The following is a 13,449-nucleotide window of genomic DNA, read 5'->3' as shown; positions in this document are numbered from 1 at the left end:
TGCAACCAAAATACGAGGTGCACATCTACATGTTATAGCAGTCCTATATACAAAATTTCAACGTTCTGAGGCCTACTTGTTTTTGACTTATGCGAGATACGTACGTACGTACATAGGTTCGTACAGATGGCACGAAAAATTTTCTTCAGAATTAATTTTAATGCAGTTTTATAATTTTTTGGGGGAAAGAGTCTTTTATTCTTTCCTTACGTACAGATATCACGCAAAAACATCGTTAAATTGCATTCGAAAGCGGTCAAAATGGATATTTTCGTTGAAATATGCTGCCTGAAGCTTTTCGCGAGTACAGTACTTCCTTTTTACTTCGTACAAGGAAGTAAAAAGGACTCTAAATATCACACGTTTGTCGTTATGTAACCCTGCGAGTTTTGATACCTGCGAGTTCCGTACAAGGACATCTTTTGAAGAATTTTAAGAAATTTAATAAACTAATTTATAACAGATTTCTTTTGTGATACTTTTATTATACTTTCAAGTAATACTTTTATCAAGTAATATTATTATCAAGTAATAATTTTATCAAGTAAAACTTTTATCAAGAAATACTATTATTAAGTAATACTTTTATTTAAAAAAAATTAAATCCTGTATTTTTTCCTTTGTGTAAGTTGAGGTTTGAATGACAGCACTCCGTAGTTAGTGATAAATTGAAAATGTCGTAATACCAGTGTTAAGCAATCAAATTATCACCGCCGTTTTCTACGGAATAGGTTCATGTGAGCAAGTAGTATGGTAATTAAGATTCTTGAGATTCTTATCGTTAGAGATGAGCATCTTGCTGAGATTATTAAGTCGGTAATATTAATATTGCTGGGTCTCATGCTTTTTGCCAAGATTTCCTCAGATTGTTCTTATGTTTGATGAAGTCTCGTGGTTCTTATGAAAGACTGATAAATTTGTATTTTTGTAATAACAGCGTTTGTAGCGTTGTCATATATTTGTAGTGATATATTTGATAGTACAGTCGATCTGCTCTGGGTTACTGAGTTACTGAACACTTGGGGAGGAGGAGGATCAAGAGCAAGTTGTGGAAAATGTTTCAGTCTATAAGAAAGAAAGGTGTATAAGAAAGTGTTTCTTGCAGATTGCGGAACTCCGAATGTGCGGAGCACCGGGATATAGTGTAAGAAATAAATCCACTATTACGGGTGAGATGAAAAGGTCTAGAATATCAAGGCGTTTTCTGAGGATATTTGGTCTGTAGGTGTTTCTGACTCCTACTGTAGGTACTTGGTCTGTTGGTGTTCAATGTGAGGAAAACTATTTGACTCCAGTGCATAGAGAGCGACAGGATAGATTTAGATAAACACATTCAGAACGTTTTTGTTGTGGTTTGTGCTTGTGCAGCCTTAGCTGGTGTTTTAAGTACTGAGGTATCCGGATAGGGTAAGAGAATTGTCTGAGATACACAACAGTAGGATTTCCTCAAAGGCATTGCGATATATTGCCAGCACTATAAAAAGAGTAACACTTTCAAAACCCTCGTTATTGTTACTTGAAGGTGTAGGATTTTATTTTAATTAACCAGTTATTATAATTTGAATCTTAGCTATAACTTCTTCTTTTCATAGGTCTCATTGCAAATTATTGAATGTGAATTTAAGATTGCAAATAAAATTAGTTGTTAGGAATTCACAATGCAAATACGTTATTGTGAATTTAAACTGAAGGTTTGAAAGTGTAGAGACATTAGGTTAATTGGAAGCACGAGAGATGAAAAAGGAGCAACGCCCTTGCTGGGAATCGAACCACGGACCTCTGGAATACGCGCCCAGCGTGCAGACCACTACATTAGGAAGGCATGCTAAGAAGGCGGGAGAAATACCTTATATACTCCCCCTTTTAAAGCGCAGCTGGGGTTTTTAGGGAAACTAATCGCCAAATTCTGGGTGTGGAGAATCATTATCCACCACCCCTTTTTAGTTCGGGTACCACTGTAGAGACATTAGGTTAATTGGAAGCAGAAGAGATGAAAAAGGAGCAACGCCCTCGCCGGGAATCGAACTACGGAACTCTGGAATACGCTCTCGGAGTGCAGACCACTACATACGAAGGCATGCTAAGAAGGCGGGATAAATACCTTATACCTCGTCAACAGGGCAGATTAATTTTTACATAAAGTTGTTGCCCAAACATATGATTATTATTCAATTAACATAAAAACTTTGGATCGTAGTAAAACTTATGTTGAGGCTTTATTCAGCTTTTTTTATTTCGGTTACGATATGAATATTATGCTTAAAGCCATACAGGTAATTTTGCACTTATTTTACAAAATAAATGAAAACACGATTTATTTTACAGAATTTTTCTTTAAATAATGATTACTTTTTCACTGGTCTAGAGGCGTTATTTTTAAGTGTACATGTATGGGTATGTGTGTATTTGAGGACTAGTATTTAATCGGATGCTTTTGTTGTGCTTATGTGAACAGAAAAGTAAATAGAATGCATAGTAAGTAAAATTATTTCAGATTCCCTTTTTACGATCGCTGTCTCAACTAAATGTTCATTACACATGATTTCAGGAAAAAAAAATGAAATGTTTTGTTTTAAACTAATCTGGTTATACTGAATTTAGTAAGTAACTGCAAGTAAAACTGTAAACAAATATCAAAATTTTCTCCGTTTTTGAAATATTAATGAAAAAAGAATTTGTTTTCGAAATATTATCTTCTTTACCTCCTCAATTTACATAATTTTTACAGTTTATAATAATTTATCTCTAAAACAAGCAGTACTTTAAAAAGAATTAATAAATATTTGTATTTTCATGAAAAATATGGTAGACGTGGGTTTTAGAGATTTGTTGTAAGTCTACAAAGATTGTACATGTTTATAATTATTTCCTAATTCAAATTCAGTGCATCAATAGAAAAGGCGTAGCCAGTGGGGGGGTGAAGAGGGAGATATGTGGGTTGTATTACTTTTGGTGGAGGCATTTTTCTTATGAAGGATTATTTTATAGGGTTTAGTTTTATGAATCGTAGAAGCAGGTGAAGAATAACGAGATTATGAATTGCCATATTAAATTAAATACAGAATAAAATGGGTTTTGCGTTAGATAAAATAGCCAAATTAATCACTTCTAGATTTCAACAGCTTTTGTTATCCCTTCTAGTCTTTTGAATGAAAAACACAATTATTAGCTACATTATGAACCCGATAGCATTGATAAGAATGATGAATTCTTCGTTTAGAGAGAAATATTTCAGTTATTTCTGTTAATGATAGGAAAACCCAAACAGGGACTTTGAAGACTGTCGGTCCATTTGTACTTTTGCGGCCGTTTTCTAAAGTACCAATCTCCAGAACAAAGTTGCAAATATTGTCATACTACTATGGACGTTTTTCAAAATTTCTGCAAGTGCTGCCAATTGTGAGAAAATGTTTCTTAAGAGTTGTAAGAAAAGGTTTTCTGAAACCAAATATCACTTAAGAATTATTTAAGACTTACAAAAGTAGTTTCTGCATTCAAGAAATTTTTCTGTAGTTTCTGCATAACAGCATCGAAATAACGCAGACATCTGGAATGTTGCAAAGTCAAGCAAAATAATAGTAATAATTTTTAAACGTTTAACTAAGGTTTTAAATAAAAAATATATACAGAGTTTTAATTTTTTTACCTGCAAGTCATTTTGATATTTTTCAGCTATTTGCTTGCGTATTAAGAGGAGCGGCAAATTCAGACATTCAGACATAAATTTATTGACCTTCGATTTGAAGTAACAAATTATCAACGCCGGCTTCAATAAATGAATATGTACTTTTGTGCAGGTAATTAAGACATTTTGTTTCTTAACACATCTGCAACTAATACGTCAAAATACATCTTTATTAGTGCAGGTGAAAAAGCAGACACTGGATGTATAGCCTTAGGTGAATCGCACTTTTAAGTTCTGACCTTGACCACTCAGACCGACCTTGACCAAAAGGCGGAGAAGGAAAATGAACAGAAGGCTCTGCAGTTAAACTCATTTCCATTAAGTAATATTTTCTAGTTTCTGTTTTTGGTTCAATTTTTGTTTTCAGACCGAAATAATTCATTTTATCTTATTTGTATTCCAATTCACTTATAAGATTATTTGTATTTGAAAGAAGCAGCATTTTTCTGAATGAATGCTATATGCATCATATTAAAACTAAGTTTTATAAATTTAAGTATAACGCTGGAAATTTAATATTTCGTTTGAATGTAGTTTTACAGAATTCTTATAAGACAAGACTTTTTTAATATCCAGCTGTGTATAACATAAGCTATGATCATCTGGTGAGATATTTTTATTTTTTATAACATTTATGTACAAAGAATAGCTCACTACGTGTCCTGCGGATATATGTATCATGTTTTAGCTAATGATTTTTCCATTTATATCAACGGAATGCCATGAAATTGCATTTATAATAATAACTTATGTCATTATTTCTTTATATAATACTAGAAGGTATTTTCTCTTCTCCTTTCCGCATGCCTTTGTGGTGTAATTGCAAGCAAACTCGGCGCGTGTTCGAGAGATCCACGGTTCGAATCCCGGCTAGGGCAATGCACATTTTTCACGTTTCCTTCTGCCGAATAACATAACGTCCTTACAAGTGGCGCCCGAAACAAAAGTTGGTGGTCGATAATTCGTATCTACCAGTATTTGTCGATTGGGTCCTCTCCTCTCCAGTTGACCTTTAAAAGGGGGAGTATTTAACGTATTTTATTTTTTATTTTCACATGCCTTGAAATGTAATGGTGTAATTGAAAGCTTGGTGTAATTGAAAGCACTCTCGACGCACATTCAAGAGGTCCCGGCAAGGAAATTGCACATTTTTTACATATCCTGCTTAAAAAAAAAGAAAAAAAACAAGACTCTACACTGCATTTATAATAGTTATATAATCAATTATTATAATAATAATAAAATTATTAAACTATTTTGTTTAAAATTTCCACTATTAATCTTTCTCTGAATATGACTTGTTATAGAGTAAAATAATTTTGGCCTAATGTAGTCTTATTTATGGGTCCATGTGTTCGGATCACATTTTTATATATTATTATCACATATTAAGTGCTTAATTGCTTTAGTGTTCTATAGTATTCGTACTTCTGTATAAATAGTAAAAATGTGTAAATAAGTTTCAGAGAAACGGATATGTTTGCTATTAAGATTTACTAGACCAAAGCGACAATGGTTTGTGGCTTGATTTGGACTACAGATAAATCTTGTCGCAGAAAGTGTTGTCTTTAATTAAATTTAATATTTTTAGCCCAGTTAGTGAACGTTTTGAGGTTTTAGAAGGCACATTTCCGACACTCCGTCTCCCCAAAATTTTCTGATAGTTAATTTAGCTTCCTTTTCCATTAGAGAAACTAAAACGCATAATTTGTGTCGTAATGCAAACTGAAATAAAGCATCTTTCGACGGTTAATCAAATGTCGTATTTGAACAAAGAAGCGTGTGATTTGCTGATCAGAAACATTTCCATATCATGCCGCAAGCACACTATTTTGGCACATTCGTAGACCTCTGACACCGCTGTTCACTCTCTCACGGTACAGAGGAGCGCAAAAGTACCTTCACAATTTTAAATTAAGAAAAGTGGATGAAAAGTTAAGCAAATTTAGAGCTCCTTTTAGCATATATTCCATCTTCGCGGTCTTCCTTAGGTCTTCTACTGATCCTATCTCTTCAGATTTGGAAATAAGTGGCAATAGCGTGGTTAGAAGGAGCATATCTGCCATTAAATTATCGCCGAAAGATTCTCTGAGTAGAAATAATGCTTTGAAAGTTGAAATAATTCATTTTCCAAATAAAAAAAAGTTACGATCTTTATCCTTCCCGCAGTCGTGTATCGCCCCATATCCAAACTTCCAAGTATTTATTTTAACCTAGAAAAACGAAACTCGATAAATATGAATTCCAGGAAGAATTACTGAAATTAAAATCGTGAAGGCACTTTTGCTCTACCCTGTAGTAGGTATTATACCTTCTTCGTTTTCAGATTATTTTCAGATTATCGAAACAATACTACAGCTAGTCTATGACAAAGAAAGAGGCATTTTGTCAATACTGTTATGAGTTTAGAAGGACCATTTAATTAGATATTTTTAATATAATTATAATTAAAACTGTTTTATTTCCCCGTACAATGCAGCTCATGACAAACTTTAAGAGAAAGCTACGCCGGTAAAGTAAAAATAAAAAAGCACGTGCATTTACCATTGAATAAAAGTTTATCTCGGCAATTTATATTTAATTTGAATAAATGTAATTGACCACTATGTTAACTGTAACCATAATTCTACTCTTTCTCCTATTCAGAAATTGTAGAATTGTCTAGACTCCACTTGATTAACTCCTGTGGGAGAACCTTAAGAATAGTAACTGCACAGAAGAAGGTTTAAAAGTACCTTTTATTAAATCTTTAAAATTTACAATGCGTCAACTCGACGCTAACAAACTACGGCCTGCTTGGGCGGTAAGTGAAATAAAAGTTCTAACTAAAGATTTGAAGATATGTACAAGTCGTCGAGCTAAACAACAGGGCTCAGAATAATTCCTGTTTCTTAAACTCCTGTCGAAAACTAGTGGCAGCAAGTAAATGCAATTAAGCCACGCGAACCAGCAATAACTCTGGGAGCAGACGCTTAAGCAACAGAGGTGACGGCAATAGCTTATCTCTTCCTCTTTCTTACTGAACCCCGGTTTTTAACCCCTTTCTTTAAGGTAGAATTTGCATTCCTTCACGAGTGCTACCATATTTAAATATTCTGGAATTGGCAATTAGAGGAATGAAGACTTATAGGGAAGAACAGCAAATTAAACAAAATTGGTTATTTAAAATAAATATAAATCCCTATAACTGTTTCGCGCCGCTGTTTTTAAAAAAATATATAAAAGCTGGAGAGAAACCTCTCAGCTCAGTTGTTTAGATAGTTGTTGTTGGTTGTAGCGAATTCGCGGTGAGATCGGATTAGCTTTCTCTGCTCTTTGGATTGCGTTCTACTCCACGTTTTAGTAGTTAAAGATATAGCTACCGAGTATATTACGTGATATTGTGATATTGCACGAATAAAAGTGCAGTGTTTTATTATGTTTCTCGTGATAAGGGATTGGATTGGGGTTATTCAATTATGGCAAATCACACGAGGGCTATCTGCCTAAAGGGAGGGGTGCGTTCATGGGGGACTTTACAAGAGAAACTGCCTCGTATACACGTTACACATGGGGAAAACCACGAAAAGGCCAATGCAGCCAGTCCGTTCGCGGGATTCGAATCTCGGACCGAACTACCAGTGTCGGCCGCTTTTCTCGTGATAAGAATAAATGTTATTAGCTTTGTATCTGACTTGTGCATTCAGTCTATTAAGAACCCGTACGCACTCGACAATGCTTCTAGAAAAGAGAAAAACACTGGCTGTATCCTATGTGCTCTAATGGATGTTAGTTCTGAGTTAACTAGGTAGTGATTTCTTATGTTTGAAATAGGACTTCCACACAAAAATGTTCTGCGTATTGCTTCGACGTATAGTATGAATATTTTGAAACTTATCCCAGACAGAAGTCACCCTCTACAGATGCCAAATAGCGATTACAAAAGACCGAAATGTGATGAGCATGAGTACACAGACATTAGGAATGAGTTATGCTGGATTATCGAGATACTCTCTGTTTCGCGATTGAATATGTGTTACAAAAGATATCTGTACGAATGATCTGAAATTAGCATACTACGTAATCTGGTAATGCCATAGAATTCAGTCGCACGCGATTAAATCAGTATAATCCCGTGATGCTAGGTGAATCGATTTTCAATACAGCAAGGTCAGGAATGAAGAAATAATGGCTCTGAAATGTGAAATTTTCTCAAAATTAATATCATGCTATTAGCTTATTTAAACACATACTTACTTTAACTTAATACCGGACTGAAGTCGATCAGGATATCAATATCAATTAAACATTAAAAAATTATATATTACACATATATAGGATAAATATTTTTAACTGAAACGGTGAACCGTCGTAGAATGCTAAAATGGAAATTCAAATTAGGAAATACTATGAGGAAAACAGTTACAAGGATAAAAGGTGAAGTTTGCGGGGCGGCATTAGGATAAATTGTAAAACATAGATGCTTAGGATATACATTAACAATTTTGATAATATTCGCGGATGAAGATTTGAAATAATGCTTTAAATAAAGAAAATTATGTCTGCGATATCCAAAGCAGTAATGCAAATAAACAGTGCAGTTTAAATAAGCTTTGTATTACATACTTTAAAATTCACACATTTATAAGCCTGTCAGATTTTTGTAATGAGATTTGCTAAAATTTGTTACATAAGATCAAGACTTCCAATTACTCGAGAATTTTGGAATATGAAAATACTACAGCAAACAAATTTAAAAAAAAATTTTTTTTCTTTGCCTGTCATACCTATTTTGAACTTGTTAAAGGGCCGTTATAAAGAACGGAATTGTACATAGCAATTTCTTAGACCATGGACAGTTCTTGAGGAGTAATTTCTATAGAATTAAGTTTCACTTCCTTTTGCGATCAGTTGGGGGTATTAGCACTTCTGCTAGAACTAGAAGATTCATTAGTCATACATTAGTCGCACCTTAAAAGAGAGCGCACTTGACTTTTAAGGTGATGTACTAACGTGGCAGTTCTGTACAAGCGGTATTTGATCACATCGTCCGTGCGGAAACATGGAATTTTATGGACAACAAGCGATACTTCAAAGTGATAGCATATAATAAACAGCCAATCAGCCTTATGATTTATTCATATGATTTTCATAAGTAGAGTCCATTTCTGCTCTGATGGCCGCTTCGAAAGTTTCTTGTGTATTATTAGTTTTTTTTTTCCTAGTTCTTTTTAGAACATTTATGTAAAATGAATTTCGCCTTTACTGAAACATCTAAAAGCAAACCTTGCGCGATCTATAACCACCACATTTACGTTAATGCAAAACTAAAGTAACGATGAGGAAATGTATTAAAAGCAAGCTAAAAGATACAAAGGATACTAAAACCTCAGCTTAAGTGCTAATTTGCGTTCTGGAGAGGCATACGGAAAGATGAATTTAAAGTAAAGATCAAATTCATAACAACTGGCTACTTTTAAGTAAGAATTTTACAGTACTTACAAACATTATTTATAAATGCATTTTTGTATGTCTTTATTAAGAAAATAATGCATTTGAAGGATTATATTATGATTATATATTATATTTGAAGGATTATATTATTATATGATATTTGCAGGATTTGAAGAAAATTATATCTGCAAGTTTCCTATCTTTAATTTTCTGTTTCTTGCGTGCTCGATTTCCCCGAAATTTCTGGTCAAAATTTCAAAAGCATTTGACCAACAGTATAAACCCAAATTGAGTTTGAAATGAGCAACTATTTTATGCCTGTCGCAAAAAAGAATTTGGAAATTATATTTAATTATGCTAAAAATATTCTATTTTTGAGTCAAGAAAAAAAAAAAAAAATGAATGGCGGGCACTAGCTATTTTTAAGCCATTTATATTGCAGTCGGCTCCCCTACCATTATACCGTCTGGGCGGCAGTTGACAATTAAAAAAATAGAAAATTACAGATTTTAAATTACGTCCAAAGAGGCGTTTTTTTAACTTTACCTTTATTTATTTATTATCATGCCGTTTGCACTTAAACCATAAAATTCAGTTCAACAGCAATGTCGCAAAATAATTTTAAACTGAGAATATCTTTAGAATTTCCCATACACAGACAAAATGCTGCAGATTAAAAGGGTTTTTTTCCCTTCCGTAGAGTGCTCCCATTGTTCGCTTTTAAATCGTTGAGTTTGTTAATTAAAAATTCGCTAAAGGTTTACAAAATATAAAACCGATAATAAAACAAATTTCAAATTTGGTTTTTCAGATGCCCATAGTCACAGTAGGATTACGTCATTCAAAACTGGATGGCTCTAGTTATCGTTATCACAATGCGAGAAATAGACACACATTTATGCAGATTTTTCATTATTTAATTTCTTCAAATATAATGCAGGACTCTAACATTTGGTGGCAACAGTTTGAAAAGTGAAACGGCCATTTATAGTGATTCAACGCAAAATTGCAAAACGAAAACAATAGTCCTTCAGGGACAAAGCCCCTTTGGACTAATAACAAAACGGTTGTTTTTTAAGAAAATATTTAAATTAATGTAAGTCATTTTAATTCTGCATTATTTTTCTGTTTTGTAGGAAACAAAAATCAGTTAAATACTAATTTGTTTACATACTATTATTCGAATCACATATCGAAATATTATGTATATGACAAAAAATATTTTCTTTAAAATACTTCGATATTTGGAAAATAAAATAAGAATAGCAAATACGTGAATAAGCATATTAAAATATTATACAAAATGCCGTGCTCATAAACCAGTTATAGGTATACTGAGTCGCCCAACCAGTCAGCAAAGCTGACTCTCGGACCGAAGGGTCCGAGTTCCAGCCATAGAGAAGGCATGGATATTTATAAATGTAGAGTGTCTGTGCGGCATGGGGCACTCTAAATATGGAGCGAGCCGAAAGTCCTCTGAAGAGGTTAGTGTTAGGAGAAGAGGAATGGGGGACTTTTCCCGAGATACTCTGAATCAAAATTGGGAGCGGAACTGAGCAAAGTCGTAGTGTCACCTGAATTATGCGCAGGGATTTTGCCAACGACAGGCACGATCTTGCACTCCTTGCCACTAAGAATTTCATGGGCTTGCTCTGATGTTACTGCCAGACAAGTAAGATAAGTCACAACACAGTAGGGTACTAAAGGTAAAAATGTGTTGCATTTTGTTGATATTCTGGCGTTTTAAAAGTACATGACCTATTAAGATATTTATTATTCTTTAAGCTTTAACACATATATTAGATAAACATTTTGTTAAAATCCGTGTTTGTGCAGTATAGTGGCTTCATATTTTGTAAAGCAAAATTATTACCTACTCAGCAATGAATGTTTTTTGTATGCAAATGTCCCTGCCTTTCTATTTGTGCGCAAGTGCCACTAAATCGAATTTAATCGGTTTCCATTTCTGAATCTCATAATGGCATCACAGTTAATGTTAAGCTAATCAAATACTTCCATCTATGAATAAAGGTATTTACAAAGCTTTGTCCATAACTATGTTTTCCATGTTACACCTTATACTTCCCAATAGGTGATCCACAGCACGTGAGATGTTTGTTTTAAGTATATTTATCATGCAAAATTTACTTCTGTAATACAGTGATGTACGAATTAGTCATAAGAATCAAAACTGTAGCCGAGTTGTTAAATAATATTGTTTTATGGTTTAAAATGCTTTATTTACAACAAGTGAATTTCTGGTAAAATTCTTTAGAAATGTCTTGACGTGCTGAGGAGAAAGAAATCAGAATTTTTAAATGATTAGACTGGACGATTCCCATACCATTGTTTGTTCTTAGAAATGTAAGGATTATGTTAATTTTATTAACAGTTAAACTTCCTTCATATCGCTTCTTAATTTCATCTTACCACTTCCGGCCAGAATGTAGTTTTAGAATCACTTTTAGATGCAAATCGAGGAAGAGCGGTATTTAATCCCGAAGTTCTACTGTCTTAGTCAGAGAGAACCAGAGATTCTGATTAGCACGCGTCCGCCTTTTTAGGCTGCTCTCTCTTAAGGTATTATTACGCTCGGCCGTACTTTAGGCTCTTGATAGCTTCGCAGTCAAATAGCGTTACGGGGCTAACTCCGTTAGAAGTTTGATAGCTTCGGGTATATCTCTTTAGTTAAGATTAGTTTAGTTTAATTCTTAGTTTCTTAAGTTCAAGCCCGAGTGTCGGCTTTATTGTACAACTCCAAGACCGAGTTCTGTTAAATCTTATTTGAATAATAAAGGGTCCAAATTTATTTATTGTCTCACTAACTCAAGCTCTTATTCGCTTACCAGTTGTTAAGATTCTTCACATTCAACTGTAACTTAAAGTAAACAGTACAGAATCTTTATAGAAAAAAGAGGATTACCTTTCCAAAAATATGCATCGAAACGTGTTACCATATACAGTGTCTCCCAAAAGTGTTCTCACATAATAAGAATTTGCAAAAAAGCGCTGTAACTCGTAAATGGATTAGGATATAAAACCCAGTACTTTTTCATATCATCTCCATGTGATTTGGATTAAAATCAAACTTTTTAAGTGTTAATAATGACTTATTTTCCTTTCCTAAAATTTAAAATGTAAGGAGGCATAGATAAAACACATCACAAAAATGATATCCTACACCGAAACATTTCCGTTAAATTTCATAAATAAAATTATTGTCTTCTTTTTTTATTTTTGCATTTTGGTGACGTTTAAACGATTGGTTGGCTTTAATTTGTGCTTGTTTACTTCGTTATATTTTGTTTAATGTTTAAAAATGGATCGTAATTGTAAGAAAACAACGGACAGCATTCGAAATTGATAATTTTTTATCAGAAAGATGGGAATTCGATTCGGGATATCGCTAAATTAGTAAATTTATCTAATTCTACGGTTCCGTATGTACTTTAAAGAAATGCTTTAAAATGCTTTAAAGAAGAAAATCGGATCCAAAATAAAGTAAGAAGAGGTTGTCCGGCCAAGAGGACTCGACGTGACTCAACCTTGTCAGTGATTTATGGTTAGAAAATCTGTGAAAAATCTATGTTTGAGTGTTGTAAAGATTTCTAGAGAATTTACTGAAAAATTTCTACTTCGATTTGACTTAAAGCGTTTTGACTAGTATTCAGATCAGCTAGATTACATGTGCGCTCTGCTCTAAGAAAGTTTCTTTGGAGGGGCAAAAAGTAGAAAGCTTAGGCTTTACTTCTCAAAATCAATGGTAAGCACGAAGCATATTAGAATCATATCTTATTTGCACAGGAAAGCATATTTAACATTTTGGGTTCCGATGGGCGTATAATTGTATGGAGAAAAATAATTGAAGAGCTTAATCCCAAGACCTTGATTGGAAAAATAAAACATTCTTGTGTGAAGGTGTATGTCAGTATCAGGAATAACAAATTTAGTATGTATTGATAGCACAATGAATCATGCTCTTTATTTACATAATTTAAAAGATAATTTAAAATTATCCGACCAAAATTTGAAGGCTGGAAACAACTTCAATTTTTATCAGGACAACGATCCTAAGCACACGGCCCTCAACGTTTGCCTTTGGGGTATGTATAATTGTTCACAATTCTGAATACACCACCTCAACCAGCAGATTTAAACTCAACAAGCACTAGAACCACGGATCTCTCAAATACGCTCCGAGCGTGCTGACCACTACACCACGAAGGCATTTTAAGAAGGCGCGAGAAATACCTTATAACTTGTCTGTTACTATATTATTATTGATTTTACAAAAAAGGAAGTTTTAATATGTTCATTAAATAATTAATGTA

This window comes from Stegodyphus dumicola, chromosome 2 (assembly GCF_044657685.1).
Source record: "Stegodyphus dumicola isolate Sdum_Otavi_A_Nest chromosome 2, ASM4465768v1".
Classification (NCBI taxonomy): domain Eukaryota; kingdom Metazoa; phylum Arthropoda; class Arachnida; order Araneae; family Eresidae; genus Stegodyphus; species Stegodyphus dumicola.
The sequence above is the reverse complement of the archived record's forward strand: the minus strand, read 5'-3'. Positions refer to the sequence as shown.